The sequence below is a fragment of the Coregonus clupeaformis genome, unplaced genomic scaffold, assembly GCF_020615455.1.
Source record: "Coregonus clupeaformis isolate EN_2021a unplaced genomic scaffold, ASM2061545v1 scaf0875, whole genome shotgun sequence".
Classification (NCBI taxonomy): domain Eukaryota; kingdom Metazoa; phylum Chordata; class Actinopteri; order Salmoniformes; family Salmonidae; genus Coregonus; species Coregonus clupeaformis.
The window spans coordinates 88,087-104,531 of NW_025534329.1; the positions used below are offsets into that span (position 1 = coordinate 88,087).

General features: G+C 43.1%; 1 protein-coding gene across 1 annotated transcript in view; it reads left to right on the forward strand.

Annotated features, from left to right (window-relative positions):
- The first annotated feature begins 977 nt into the window (after positions 1 to 977).
- The window catches only part of LOC123485863 (amyloid-beta A4 precursor protein-binding family A member 2-like), a 92,807-nt gene continuing 77,339 nt past the window's right edge, over positions 978 to 16,445 (forward strand). The window contains 1 exon segment of the mRNA XM_045216971.1: positions 978 to 1,152. The gene's annotated coding sequence lies outside the window, so the exon portion shown is untranslated.

Here is a 16,445-nt window from a genome sequence, read left to right on the forward strand (position 1 = left end):
GGACACAGTGAGTCCATGCAACTTATTATGTGACTTGTTAAGCAAAGTTTTACTCCTGAACTTATTTAGGCATGCCATAACAAAGGAATTGAATACTTATTGACTCAAGACATCTCAGCTTTCATTTTTTATTAATTTGTAAAAATGTCTACATACATAATTCCACTTTGACATTATGGGGTATTGTGTGTAGGCCAGTGACACAAAATCTCAATTTAATCCGTTTTAAATTCAGGCTGTATCACAACAAATAATGTGGAAAAAGTCAAGGGGTGTGAATAATTTCTGAAGGCACTGTAATTCTTTCATAACTTGCCACTGGAGGCAAAGATTAATGGATTTTATTGCATAATATGAAGTATGATGGTTTCCAATCTCCTCCTCTTTCTGTTATGTAATGTCATTTTGCTAAATATGATCACTCAATGAGCTGCACACTGATGCATTAGGAATAATTACTGGCTTATAGATACATTCCCTCCCCATTCAGTGAAATCTCTTTAAGTTCGTTTTTAAACAGAAATGTCACCCTGTTATGTGACTGGTTATCTTAGGTTAAAAATATATATAACCTCTCATATCCAATTATGCAACAATAATATTGTAGTTATTTTTGTCACTACCATAAAAGTAATTTGTAAATTGAAAAGTGCAGAAAATATGATTCAGATGTTTTTTTCTCCCATCCATGCGTGATTTCTGTTAGGCTATAGATTGGCTATAGATTTGCTATAGCCTATTAATTGTGATCAACCAAAAATAAATAGGATGCCCAATTATAGTGTTTTGTCTGGTCGCACTGTACTCTTTGTAAGGCTATTTTCTTTCTCTCTATTATCTTTTCCGTCTCGGTGGTCGGGTGGGGTTTGAGTCTATCGCCTCTGGTTGCCGCCACTCCACGGTAACGACGGGAGAACCACGGATGTTTTACAAACTCTGTGGGAGAACCCTTATGGGGAGAACTGCAGTAGGGTCTTTAGACACGTTCCGGGGCAGCTTCAACTGGTACTTATATTTTGCAGATTCCGGGGCTGGTGGCTTTCTGTCGATGTAATCTGATCCCGTGCAAGTGTCTTGGAACAATCATCAGCTTTCACAATTCTGAAAGGGAGGTGACTTGAGCGACCGAAGAACATACGTTGAATTCAGCAGGTAAGATAGTGTGGCCTTCATTTATCTACAAAGACATTTTAGATTTATCATTACCGGTGTGTCGAAAAGAAAGGTGCTTTTTGGTCCATTATTCCTAGAGCATCTTTTGAAGAGAGCAGACAGCAGCCATGGGATAGGCTCATCATCTGCAACTAACGTTAGCTAATTCACCAATTTGTATTTTTAACCGCCTGCTCGACACACTTTTAATGCGGGTAAATGTGTCTAATTATCCAATAAATGCTGCATTCTCCTTTGCTTAAATGCTGGGAATATAAACCTAAACTGAACAAATCTATTGCAAAAATTGTATCTTTAAGTTATGGTGTTATATGGAGAAATACATTCTGTGGCCACATCTACCTCAGTTGTTGTCATAATCGTAGCAGGCTGTGCGATAAAGTAGCCTAGCCACTGAAAATATTTTGTTGACTTGTGTAATTGTAAGGTGATCTATGCCCTCTCTCTCTCTCTCTCTCTCTCTCTCTCTCTCTCTCTCTCACACACACACACACAGAGAGACCATGTGAATTTCAGATCACAACTGGTCCAAAAATAATTTCATCTCCCCAAATCAGTCTGTTGACTGTATGTGAGATTCATTGTAATTGTGTAATTACATTACAGCATAATACAGAATTGACATGATATAACAGTTATGATCGAAAGCTTGGATTTCCCCTGATCTCTATGTGTTGGCTAGGAGATTATAGAGTGCCTAATGAATAGGTGAAACACTCTTACCAGAAATGATTGTACTGGACTCCTTTGAAAAACAGATTTAATTGCAATTGATACAGTAGGCTATGCTGTAGGTGTGCAGTAACCATAAATAGTTGTTACAATACTACTGTCATAGTCTGTCGTGACAGCTAGCTGATTTGGTTGTGGGTTCAGAGAATACCACTGTCATAACACAAGTGTTCATGCAAATGGGAAAACCGACTTGTTTTGTAATCTCTCTCTTGTCATTATGACAGGGTTATTGTTATTTGTTTATTGGTCTTATCATCATAACATAGAGAGGAAATGCCAGGTGCCACTTTAAAAGCTGAGTTTCATCATCATCTTACCAGTACATAAACACACACCTGTCCTGCACCACACACACGCACACACACACACACACACACATACGCACACACACCAGCGCCACAAAATGGACTGCTAATGAGAACTGTCTGCTTTTGATGCTCTTAGGGTTGATTTCCTTTGTCTGTTGTGTACCACTCTGTTCCAGAGCTAGCCATACAAGAGGACAGAACAGACAGCCCACTCACTGTAATAATTTTTGGTGTATTGTTCTATAGAAACTCAAGGAGACATGTCAGGGTTTCTAAGCTCAGTGGAGTCAACTCGTGTCCGGTCTGTCTGATGCTGTTGCATATTGATAGAAATGTATTTGAAAGCCTACATAAAAGCAAGCCCAACTAAATCTGAAATTGGCCTTTAAATTAGACAAAACCATGTTCTGATTACATGTTGATTGTCCTTTAATCAGGCTTGGTACAAATTATAACTGCTTCAAGACTGTAGAATTGTAAGATGACACACAGATGACACACAGATGACAGCTTGATGACAGCATGTTTCGAATTTTTGGCTTAGGGGTTTGATGTCAGTCTTAGCTCAATACATGTTTTATTCATATACACTATGTATACAAAAGTATGTGGACACCCCTTCAAATTAGTGGATTTGCTGACAGGTGTATAAAATCGAGCACAGGGCCATGCAGTCTCCATAGACAAACATTGGCAGTAGAATTGCCTTACTGAAAAACTCAGTGACTTTCAACGTGGCACCGTCATAGGATCCCACCTTTCCAACAAGTCAGTTCGTCAAATTTCTGCCCTGCTAGAGCTGCCCCGGTCAATTGTAAGTGCTGTTATTGTGAAGTGGAAACAACAACGGCTCAGCCGTTAAGTGGTAGGCCACACAAGCTCACCGAACGGGACCGCCGAGTGCTGAAACGCCTAGTGCATCAAAATCGTCTGTCCTCGGTTGCAACACTCACTACCGAGTTCCAAACTGTCTCTGGAAGCAACGTCAGCACAATAACTGTTAGTCGGGAGCTTCATGAAATGGGTTTCCATGACCGCGCAGCCGCACACAATCCTAAGATCACCATGCGCAATGCCAAGCGTCGGCTGGAGTGGTGTAAAGCTGGACTCTGGAGCAGTGGAAACACGTTCTCTGGAGTGAGGAATCACACTTCACCATCTGGCAGTCTGACGGACGAATCTGGGTTTGGTGAATGCCAGGAGAACGCTACCTGCCCGAATGCATAGTGCCAACTGTAAAGTTTGGTGGAGGAGGAATAATGGTCTGGGGCTGTTTTTCATGGTTCGGGCTAGGCCCCTTAGTTCTAGTGAAGGGAAATCTTAACGCTACAGCATACAATGACATTCTAGACGATTCTGTGCTTCCAACTTTGTGGCAACAGTTTGGGGAAGGCCCTTTCCTGTTTCAGCATGACAATGCCCCAATGCACAAAGCGAGGTCCATACAGAAATGAATTGTCGAGAACGGTGTGGAAGACCTTGACTGGCCTGCACAGAGCCCTGACCTCAACCCCATCGAACACCATTGGGATGAATTGGAACACAGACTGAGGGCCTTATCGCCCAACGTCAGTGCCTGACCTCACTAATGCTCTTGTGGCTGAATGGAAGCAATGTTCCTACATCTAGTGGAAAGCCTTCCCAGAAGAGTGGAGGCTGTTATAGCAGCAAAGGGGGGACCAACTCCATATTAATGTCCCATGATTTTGGAATGAGATGTTCAACGAGCAGGTGTCCACATACTTTTGGTCGTCTAGTGTATCTTGTTTCAGGATGACTGTAAATTAGAATACAGTAACATGATGACTGATTTTGAAGATGAAAAAAGACCAACGTTTTTGGGGTTGTTTTACATAATACCCACTGCGCACACACTGGTTGAATCAATGTTGTTTCCACATCATTTCAATGTAATTATGTTGAACCATTGTGGAACAGACATTGCATTGACATCTGTGCCCAGTGGGTAGTCTCATATCATGAGCAAGTTCATCACCAAATTACATTTCAACTTCATTGTGATGTTACATTCATATTTGGAAATTCCACTTAGGAAATGGCCATTCTGTCCTAGATTAGTCTGGTTTAAAAAGGGCCCCCTGGGGAGCCTGGGGAAGGTGTGCAGCTCTGGAGGCACCTTGGTCCCCAGCAGGTGGGCTCACTCCACGCTCCACGTTCTGGCTGGCTGGCGCCTGTCGGCCTGCCTTCTCCTGACCCTCTCCCCTCTCCCAGCCGTCAGAGAGGGTGCTCCTCTGCTCGTTCCTGTTTTATGTGTGCCACAGGAGCTGAAGGACAAACACTGTGTCGCAGCAGCCTGCTGAGATCCTATTCATGCAGCAGCAGGAGAATCCTAAATTGGACTCTTGCGGATGAGAGAGAGCCAAGAGAGAGGTTGTACATGGGGATCTTTATTCCTTTCTGCTCAAGCTGACTAAGGTGATGATTATAACGACTTTGACAAGCGAATCTGCTAAGGCTAGGCTTGATCTCTGCTTTTTCAGATAAACGGCTATTACCTTATTTGCAGCAGTACACTGTACACTTTATCAAGATAAGAGAATTATATTCTGCTATGGTCCTGTGAATGACAGAAGCAAGCGATGTCTTCATAGTAGCCTAATTCAAATGTTATGTTTGAACAGAACCGTTTTCACCTCAAAAGCTACTGTCACACATAGCTGTTTATGATATATGATGTGTCCTTTCATTTATTTGCAAGCCAGTCATGTAGGCTACTGATGTCCAAGGCCAGTCAGTTGCCCTCTGGCAGTGGGTTGTGTCCAAGATAAGATGTGTTGAAGGTTGGAGAACTCTCTCTACTGCCTCTTGTGGTGTTTCTAGACAAGTCTCTCAGCCTGCCGCGCTCCCAAGGAAATCAGTTTGACAGTTGATTAATGTAGGAATTCGTTTGAGAGTTTACAATTAGCATCCCAGTTATTGCATGGTATTACTTCCTGGAACATTAGTGTATTTTTGTAGCAGTACAAATGGAAACCTTTTATCAGTAGCTTTTCTATTTTAAGATAATGAAAATGTCATATGCTATCTCAAAATATAAAAAAATATGGTTCAGGAGTAATTTGGATAAAACAGGCTTTGTGATCAGATTTTTAGATAGCAATCCAGGTGAACCGTTTTCATGATTTGTAACTTGGCTCAGAATGTAGCAAAAAATATGTTTTATATAAGACACACAGACATCTCTGTATGAAATATGTCTGTGAGCTGATGTTTAAACCTGTGGTAATGTTCCTTTAGTGCAGGATGTTAACCTGCAGGAGAGCTGTCAGCCGTGTGCTATCACTGTGTTATGAGAGATGTGGCTGTGAATTTGGGATGAGGAGAGTATAATCAGAGGCTACTCTTTGATCTCATGGCATTGGGACAGCTTTTTATACTTTAAAACATCCCTTTGTGTCAATATTTATTTCCTTCTTTCAGTATAGTTTAACTGTTTAGGGGGAATCCATCACAACTTTGTGTAGTGTAGTTGCTTGTCCACAGTTAAAATGCTCTTGAATTTTGTGGGATTGGTGTGGGTGTTCACTTTCCATTGTGGTTGTAGTATGTCATCAGGACGTGTATGTTGAAAAGGGGATTTGCATGTTTTCTATAAGTCGTGAATCACAGGGACAAGCTGTGTGATTACAATCTTTCATGTTTTAAATTTTTTTTTTTTTTGCTGGGGAACTCAGCCTACATCCAGCCCACCCTTAGTCATTTATGCTTTAGTAAAATCTTCCTTCACTAAAGTGACATTACATTTTAGTCATTTAGCAGACGCTCTTATCCAGAGCGACTTACAGTTAGTGAGTGCATACATTTTCCATACTGGCCCCCCATGGGAATCGAACCCACAACCCTGGCGTTGCAAGCGCCATGCTCTACCAACTGAGCTACATGGCAGATAACAAACTCTCCATCTCAGTCTAATGCTAAAAGAGAAGAGAGAAATACAACTTTGGAACATCATTAAAGAACTCAAAGTAGGATTATTTCCATCTTTGATCAGAATCGTTCATTCAAAAACTGCTGTTCATTAATATAAAAGCCAAGTTAAAAACAGCAAGTCATCAGGCGTTTGAAATGCTCTAGTGATTAGTGAATGATGATGGCAGCCACCATTATGCCCTGCTAGGAACACTAGGTAATTAGCAGGGCCACCTGACCTACCTGCTGTGGAGGGATGGGAGGGACACCGGTTACATATTTTTAGACACTGCGTTTACCCTTCCTTACACACTAAGTGTTCAGTTAGCACAGTCTAGTCTAATGAATGATGGGACTCGTCAAGGGGAAATCATTTCTCGGTCCACATAGAGGTTTGATTGTTCAATCAAAGTCATAGCAGGAAGGATGACTTACTACCAAGTCGTGATACCTGAGACTATAGGTCTTTCTCCCCCCAGATCTTTTACTTTGTGTTGAGGATGGAGAGGGCCCAAGGCAGTCAAGGCAGGCTTGGTTAGTGGCATATTGATTCAGCACCCATCTCGTTGATAATTTGTAGCAATCATTCTTCAAAACCTGAGGCCTTCTTTAAAGTGTGCTGTTTATCTGCAGGGATGAGAAATGAGGAGCGCTCTGATATTCAGCCTTTTGAGGGTTTCATAGATAGGGTGGAAAGCCTTTTGATGTGAGCTGAGCAGTTTCCTGGCAGAGGGAAAACACAGAGAGCCAGCCCTCCTGCATGTGAATAACTCCCACAGTGTGTGTGACTCATATCTGTCTCTAGTAGAGAGCATGTTCCTCCTCAAACTCCTGCTCCTCTATCAATAACCACTTTACACTGCTTGCCTGCCACGGTTATTTCCCTTCCGTCTGTTGTTGGCGTCACACTGAACGTAATCACACCCACCTACTCTCCCCGACCCGCCGGCCGAGTGTGAAGTATGAACAGAGGGTGCTGCTGGAGGAGAGTGGTCTGTCTTGTCAGTGACCTCTAGCCCTGGTGGATGACCCAGATGAAATGGTTTTCAGCTATGAGAGATGTGGATGTCTGACAGTCCTCATTGGGTCATATAGGCTTTGCTGAGTGTGCTGAATGATGCTGAGACATTTACTTTAGTTTGGCTACCTGGAAATGGCACTTTAATCTTTAGAGCAATAAGGGTATGCTATACAGCTGGAGAGAGTCACACACTGTATGGACTGAGAATTTAGATGAGTGTATGTATGTATGCTATGTATTGTAAGAATTTGAAACCCTTACTAGATATAATATTAAAGAATTGGTTCACTATTTCTGAAGTACATGGATTGCTATAGAAGGGTGCAGCCACTTATTTTTTCAATTCCAATTGTTTTTGGGAAACTTAACCCAGCCATGATAGACTTCCTAATTGCTCGTTGTGCAGTGTGGGGGCGTCCAAAAAACATGAACAAAAGCTCCTAAAACACCCAAATACTGTACGTCCTTTTAGACATTATCTGCAATGCTATATTCCATTTTGTGTGACTTGAACTGTTTCCCCTACACAGCTGTGCCATTCTCCATGAAGCCTGCTGCTAGACTGGACAGAGAGTTATTGCTTGAGTTGCAACAAAATAAAAAAGATATAACATGCGATAAAGTTCGGAATGACACAATTTAATGTGTACAACATCTAAAGACCTGCATCACTATAGCGTGTCCGTTTCTAAAAGGATGTATCTGGGTGGTTTTGGAGCTTTTGTTCATGTTTTTTCAACTCCCCCACAATGAGCAATGAGCAATTAGAAAGTATATTGCGGCTGGAGTAAGTTTCTCAAAAACAAGTGAAATCGCAAACAAAGTGTCTGCACACTTCTATAACATACCGTTTACATCAGAAATAGAGATTTACTTAACCAGTAGTGAACCACTCATTTAACTCCATTTGACATGTTGTTAACTACAGTACATTATAGGGCAGGCACAATTACTGTATAACTGTGTAACCGACGGTTATGGATGAAGACCACCATGATTTTTGACCGCGTCACAACCGTAGTACATTATATTATTTGCTGGTTTTATTGCCAAGTATATCTGTGTGATGTAGGCGGAACGAAGGCTTCTGTTGAATTATCTGAGCTTTAAGGAGCCCTGATTCAAATCTGTAGACATTATGTCAATGGCGAGCTGGTGTCTCTCAGAATCAGTGAGGTGATATCTGTATGTCATTTCCAGATCCCAGGACATTAGCATTTAAATGAACTAAACCCAATTACACTTTCAGAGGCTGAATGAAGCCACCTTTGGAAAAATTGAAATTGGCAACAAAAAAACCTTGAAACCCCTAGAGAAAGCCCCATTCACGCCTGTATAAATCATGGGTGGCCCTAAGAAAGCTTATTAACACCCCAAGAGGGAGGCAAGGAGAATTCTCCTGTGCCTTTTAAAATACCTTCAATTAAGCAAAGCGTGGAACTAAAGGCATGCAGACCGACAATCCATATTACTCTTTCATCTCAGTTCGATTATTTCTTTTGTAAATAGCCTAGAGAGGCATCATTTATCATTAGTAGTGACGGCAGATTTATGACAAGTGTGAGAAAAACTTTAGCTTTCAGACATACATTTAGTCTGAAAGACCCTGTTATCTACATACTCTTGTTTCTCATAGTAGTTAGTATGTCTGTCTGCTTCTATTTGTCCTTGTGAATATGTAGGCCTACAGTATGTAGTAGGCTTAAGCTTAGGCTGCTACGTTGTGTGTAGGAGGGCATAGTGAGGCTGCAGGTGTGTGTGTGACCTTGCTATACCTATTACCAGTCGTCCTGTACATTGCTGCAGTGTTGTGGTTCAACAAAGCCCACCTTCGTCTTTGTGTGCTTCCTACGTTATGTCATTATTACTACTTTGGCTCGACTGTATTCAGTGGGCCTGCTCATTAGCCACTGTGTTTCTGGGAGGATTGCATGACATTAGCATTTTAAATGTAGAGAGGAGAGAGGGCTTCGGCTATCTGCTACAATGCACTGCTTACTGGCCACACAGCTGGATTGCTTTCTCTCTCTCTGCAAGAGAAGGATATTAGAATGGAAAACAACCATTTCTACAGCAGTCATGAAAACATTGATTTATTTTAAGTTGTGATTTAACATGATACATTTCACTGCAAAGGCTAGCCTGCAATTGAATCGTATGTGTATTTAAAAAATGTTCTTTTATTTATTCTGGTCGACATGTTGTTGTTGTAGCTCTTGTATCTTGGCAGTTTGAGACATTTCAGATGATGGTTAATCAATGCCGTGATGGATTTAATTTAGAAACAGCAGCTGAGGGAGTTTGATCTATGGCATACTCTGGAAAATCTCCAACAGCTTCTGCATGACAGAGAGAGAGAGATAGAGAGACAGAGAAAGAAAGAGATGTCAAACGAGCTATCACTTCCACTGTTACAAGCAGGCAACCTCCTCTTAAAATGCCATATGAGACTGCCCAAACAATCACGTCTTTGTTTGCATACAGCTACATGTCCCCCTCATTCTTAACCCCCTAAGCTCGATGTCCGACCACCGCGCAAATTGAATTAGCCTAATAAAACAATCCCCATAAAAATCTGTCAGTTTAAGCTAGAGATACACTACCGGTCAAAGGTTTTAGAACACCTACTCATTCAAGGGTTTTTCTTTATTTTTACTATTTTTTACAAACCAGATGGGATGGCGTATTGCTGCAGAATGCTGTTGTAGCCATGCTGGTTAAGTGTGCCTTGAATTCTAAATAAATCACTGACAGTGTCACCAGCAAAGCACCCCCACACCATAACACCTCCTCCTCCATGCTTTACGGTGGGAACTACACATGCGGATATCAGCCGTTCACCCACACCGCGTCTCACAAAGACACAGCGGTTGGAACCAAAAATCTCAAATTTGGACTCCAGAACAAAGGACAAATTTCCACCGGTCTAATGTCCATTGCTCGTGTTTCTTTGCCCAAGCTAGTCTCTTCTTCTTATTGGTGTCCTTTAGTAATGGTTTCTTTGCAGCAATTCAACCATGAAGGCCTGATTCACACAGCTTCCTCTGAACAGTTGATGTTGAGACGGGTCTGTTACTTGAACTCTGTATAGCATTTATTTGAGCTGCAATTTCTGAGGCTGGTAACTCTAATGAACTTATCCTCTGCAGCAGAGGTAACTCTGGGTCTTCCATTCCTGTGGCGGTCCTCATGAGAGCCAGTTTCATCATAGCGCTTGATGGTTTTTGCGACTGCACTGAAATAAACTTTCAAAGTTCTTAAAATGTTCCGCATTGACTGACCTTCATTTCTTAAAGTAATGATGGACTGTCGTTTCTCTTTGCTTATTTGAGCTGTTCTTGCCATAATATGGACTTGGTCTTTTACCAAATAGGGCTATTTTCTGTATACCCCCCACACACCTTGTCACAACACAACTGATTGGCTCATACGCATTAAGAAGGAAAGAAATTCCACAAATTAACTTTTAAGAAGGCACACCTGTTAATTGAAATGCATTCCAGGTCACTACCTCATGAATCTGGTTGAGAGAATGCCAAGAGTGCAAAGCTGTCATCAAGGCAAAGGGTGGCTACTTTGGGCTCCCGAGTGGCGCAGCGGTCTAAGGCACTACATCTCAGCGCTTGAGGCGTCACTACAGACCCCCTGGTTCAATTCCAGGCTGTATCACAACCGGCCGTGATTGGGAGTCCCATAGGGCGGCGCACAAATGGCCCAGCGTCGTCCGGGTTTTCCCGGTGTAGGCCGTCATTGTAAATAAGAATGTGTTCTTAACTGACTTGCCTAGTAAAATAAAATAAATAAATAAAATTTGAAGAATCTCAAAAATAAAATATATTTTGATTTGTTTAACACTTTTTTGGTTACTACATGATTCCATATGTGTTATTTCATAGGTTTGATGTCTTCACTATTATTCTACAATGTAGAAAATAGTAAAAATAAAGAAAAACCCTTGAATGAGTAGGTGTTCTAAAACTTTTGATCAGTAGTGAATCTGCATCTGCGGTGAAAGGTGACAGAGCTAGAACAATGTTTGTCAGACCATGAGACTTCCCGAAAATCGGTCTTCTTACAGCGTCCGAATGGTTTGGCCTACAATCTATTATGACCTCTCTATGGAAAGATTAGACTCCTACGAATATGATGGTATTCTCATGGGACTCGTCTTGGGACTCGTCTGAAGTCGGTACAGCCGATCTGTAAACTTCTGTTTGTGGTTTACGAACAGTTTGGGCTACACACTAATATGACACACTCTCACGAACACGTACATGTCGGTTGTTTTGCTCTAGGATGCCCACAGGCCTCACAAGACTCGTCTGAAGGTCCCCCGGTACCAGTTGAAAAGATGTATGTGTCACACCAGCCTTCGCTTTGGCTCACCCTCCTGTCCAGTTTAGGCGTTCTGCGTCGCCGGCCTTCTAGCTGCTGCCGAACCTGCTGCTGGCTAACGCCCTTCACTCATCAACCCCGGACTTGTCTCGTCATCATTACACACACCTGGTTCCAATCCCCACTCTATCACTGTATATATACTCCCTCTGTCATTTGTCTTTGTCGGTCAATGTATATGTTGCTTGTTTTCCTGAGAGGAATCTCTCCTACTATTTCCTGAGTACTTTATATTTTGCACTGTGGGTTCCGTCCTGCTTTAAGCTATGGTGCTTTAATAAATTCAGTAGTTCTAAACCTGCGACTGCCTCCTGCCTACTCCTCTCTACACTGTTACAAACAGTACAGGAATGAAATCATCAACATGTATTGATCATATCTTTACTAATGCTGCAGAGATTTGATTGAAAGCAGTATCCAAATCCATTGGATGTAGTGATCACAATATAGTAGCCATATCTAGGAAAACCAAAGTTCCAAAGGCTGGGCCTAATATTGTGTATAAGAGGTCATACAATACGTTTTGTAGTGATTCCTATGTTGTTGATGTAAAGAATATATGTTTGTCCGTGGTGTGTAATGAGGAGCAAACAGACACTGCACTTGACACATTTATGAAATTGTTTATTCCAGTTACTAATAAGCATGCACCCATTAAGAAAATTACTGTAAAAACGGTTAAATCCCCATGGATTGATGAGGAATTGAAACATTTATGGTTGAGCGGGATGAGGCAAAAGGAATGGCAAATAAGTCTGGCTGCACAACTGATTGGCAAACGTATAGCAAATTGAGAAATCATGTGACTAAATTGAATAAAAAGAAGAAGAAACTACACTATGAAACAAAGATAAATGACATAAAGAATGATAGTAAAAAGCTTTGGATCACCTTAAATGATATTTTGGGAAAAAAGGTAAACTCATCTCCGTCATTCATTGAATCAGATGGCTCATTCATCACAAAACCAACTGATATTGCCAACTACTTTAATGATTTTTCATTGGCAAGATTAGCAAACTTAGGCATGACATGCCATCAACAATTGCTGACACTACACATCCAAGTATATCTGACCAAATTATGAAAGACAAACGTTGTCATTTTGAATTCCGTAAAGTGAGTGTGGAAGAGGTGAAATAAGTATTGTTGTCTATCAACAATGACAAGCCACCGGGGTCTGACAGCTTGGATGCAAAATTACTGAGGATAATAGCGGACGATATTGCCACTCCTATTTGCCATATTTTCAATTTAAGCCTACTAGTATGTGTGTGCCCCCAGGCTTGGAGGGAAGCAAAAGTCATTTCGCTACCTAAGAATAGTAAAGCCCCCTTTACTGGCTCAAATAGCCGACCAATTAGCCTGTTACCAACCCTTAGTAAACTATTGGAAAAAATTGTGTTTGACCAGATACAATGCTATTTTACAGTAAACAAATTGACAACAAACTTTCAGCATGCTTATAGAGAAGGACATTCAACAAGCACAGCACTTACACAAATGACTGATGATTGGCTGAGAGAAATTGATGATAGAAAGATTGTGGGGGCTGTTTTGTTAGACTTCAGTGCAGCTTTTGACATTATCGATCATAGTCTGCTGCTGGAAAAAAGAATGTGTTACGGCTTTACTACACCTGTTATATTGTGGATACAGAGTTACCTGTCTAACAGAACACAGAGGGTGTTCTTTAATGGAAGCCTCTCCAACATAATCCAGGTAGAATCAGGAATTCCCCAGGGCAGCTGTCTAGGCCCATTACTTTTTTCAATCTGTACTAATGACATGCTGATCAAGAAATGTGTGTGTGAGATATGACTAAAATGTCACACCCTCAGTTAAACTAATTATTAATGACTAATTATTACACTCTGAAACTGTGTGAAATGTGTTAGAGTGTGTGAGCGTAGGGCAAGTTAAGAGTATGACATTGTGTTACCATTTAGCAATGCGAGTAGGAGTTGGACCAGATAACAAAGGACAAGGAGAACTGTCTACAGACAGCTGAGAAACCAAGATAAAGAGGCCTCCCAATTTACGGAGGAGAGAAACCGTTAGGCTTGGAAGAGTGCAGTGTGTGTGTGTGTGTGTGTGTGTGTGTGTATGTGTGTGTGTGTGTGTGTGACCTGATGGTCAGGAGAGCAGTTTTCCAGTGGAAAACTACAGCCCGCCTAAAGAGGGGTGGGATTTTTCCTCTGACGTGTGCGTATAAAAATATTGTACGACCATTTTGTTTCAGAACGTTCTCATGAATAAAGCCTGATGATTGTATGCTGGGCTGCTTGGTCTGATTATTAGAGATTTACAACCTCTGGGATACAGACTGAGTAATAAGTTCATTTTTGAAACATTGGGGTAGAAATTCTCGTAACACATGCCACTGGCTTTGAGTAAAGCCAGAGTGTCTATGTATGCGGATGACTCAACACTATACATTTCAGCTACTACAGCGACTGAAATGACTGCAACACTTAACAAAGAGTTGCAGTTAGTTTCAGAGTGGGTGGCAAGGAATAAGTTAGTCCTAAATATTTCTAAAACTAAAAGCATTGTATTTGGAACAAATCATTCACTAAACTCCAAACCTCAATTAAATCTTGTAATAAATAATGTGGAGATTGAGCAAGTTGAGGTGACTAAACTGCTTGGAGTAACCCTGGATTGTAAACTGTCATGGTTAAAACAGATTGATACAATAGTAGCTAAGATGGGGAGAAGTCTGTCCATAATAAACCGCTGCTCTACCTTCTTAACAGCACTATCAACAAGGCAGGTCCTACAGGCTCTAATTTTATCGCACCTGGACTACTGTTCAGTCGTGTGGTCAGGTGCCACAAAGAGGGACTTAAGAAAATTGTGGAGGAGAGATGGACCATCACTGTTGTGTTTGTGAGAGGTGTTGACATGTTGAAAGCACCGAGCTGTCTGTTTGAACGACTGGCACACAGCTCAGACACCCATGCATACCCCACAAGACATGCCACCAGAGGTCTCTTCACAGTCCCCAAGTCCAGAACAGACTATGGGAGGCGCACAGTACTACATAGAGCCATGGCTACATGGAACTCTATTCCACATCAGGTAACTGATGCAAGCAGTAGAATCAGATTTTAAAAAACAGATACAAATACACCTTATGGAACAGCAGGGACTGTGAAGCAACACAAACATAGGAACAGACACATGCATACACACACATGATAACATACGCTCTATACACACACACGTACACATGGATTTTGTGTTGTAGATATGTGGTAGTGGAGTAGGGGCATGAGGAAATCTGTTATGAATGTATTGTAATGTTTTTGGCACACCAAGGCGGAGAAGTGCCTTTTCTTCTAGCAGGCGGTCTCCTTCCTGGGCTATCGGATATCCACCGTGGGAGTGGAGATGGAAGAACGGCGGGTCAGTGCAGTACGGTCGTGGCCTGTTCCCTCCAACATCAAGGCGGTGCAGCGCTTCCTAGGGTTTGCCAACTATTTCAGCCGCTTCATTAGGGGTTTCAGCACAATGGTGTCCCCTCTCACCTCCCTCCTGAAGGGAGGTCCTCGACAGCTGCGCTGGACTGGGGAGGCCAACGAAGCCTTTCGTGTGCTCAAGGAACGGTTTACGAACGCACCGGTTCTCGCTCACCCTGACCCGTCTCTGCCCTTCATTGTGGAGGTGGACGCCTCCAAGGTTGGAGTAGGGGCTGTTCTCTCCCAACGTACTGGATCGCCGCCTAAACTCCATCCATGCGCCTTCTACTCACGGAAGCTGTCTCTCACAGAAAGGAATTACAACGTGGGGGATCGTGAGTTGTTGGCCGTCAAGAAGGCGCTGAGGCATGGCGGCACTGGTTGGAGGGTGCTCAACACCCATTCCTTGTCTGGACGGACCACCGGAACCTAGAGTACATTCGAGCAGCGAAGAGGCTGAACCGGCGTCAGGCCAGGTGGGCCCTATTCTTCACCAGGTTTGACTTTACCCTCTCCTACCGGCTGGGATCTAAGAACGTTAAGGCCGATGCGTTGTCCCGGGTGCATGACACAGAGGATCGGAGGGAGGAAGTGACACCCATTATTCCCCTGTCCCGCATTGTGGCTCCTGTCGTGTGGAATGTGGACGTGGACATCCGTTGAGCCCTGCGACAGGAGCCCTCACCTGCCCACCTGCCGCTGTCCCGGGACCGTCTCCTCGCCTGGGTACACACAGCACCTGTGTCGGGGCTCCCGGGTATAGCCCGTGCTATCGACTGTCTCTCCGCCAAGTACTGGTGACCCACCTTGGCCCGGGACGTCCGGGTTTACGTCTCTTCCTGCTCCACCTGCGCACAGAGCAAGACACTGAGACACCTTCCCTATGGCAAACTCCACCCGCTGCCGGTTCCACAACGACCCTGGTCCCATCTCTCCGTGAACTTTGTCACAGACCTTCCCCCCTCGGAGGGGCACACCACCATCCTGGTCGTTGTGGACCGGTTTTCCAAAGCCTGTCGTTTGATTCCTCTGCCTGGTCTCCCCACGGCCATGCAGACCGCGGAGGCTCTCTTCTCTCACGTCTTCCGGCACAGCGGATCCCGGAGGACATCATGTCTGACCGTGGTCCTCAGTTCACCTCCCGTGTCTGGAAGGCCTTCATGGAACGACTGGGGGTCACGGTCAGCCTCACCTCTGGGTACCGTCCCCAATCAAATGGGCAGGTGGAAAGGGTAAATCAGGAACTGGGTAGGTACCTTCGTAGTTACTGTCAGGACCGGCTGTGGGAGTGGGCTGCGTTTCTGCCTCGGGCAGAATACGCACAAAACTCCCTCCATCGCTCCTCCACTAACCTTACACCCTTTCAGTGTGTTCTAGGCTATCAGCCGGCCTTTGCACCAGAGTCAGATCGAGGCTCCT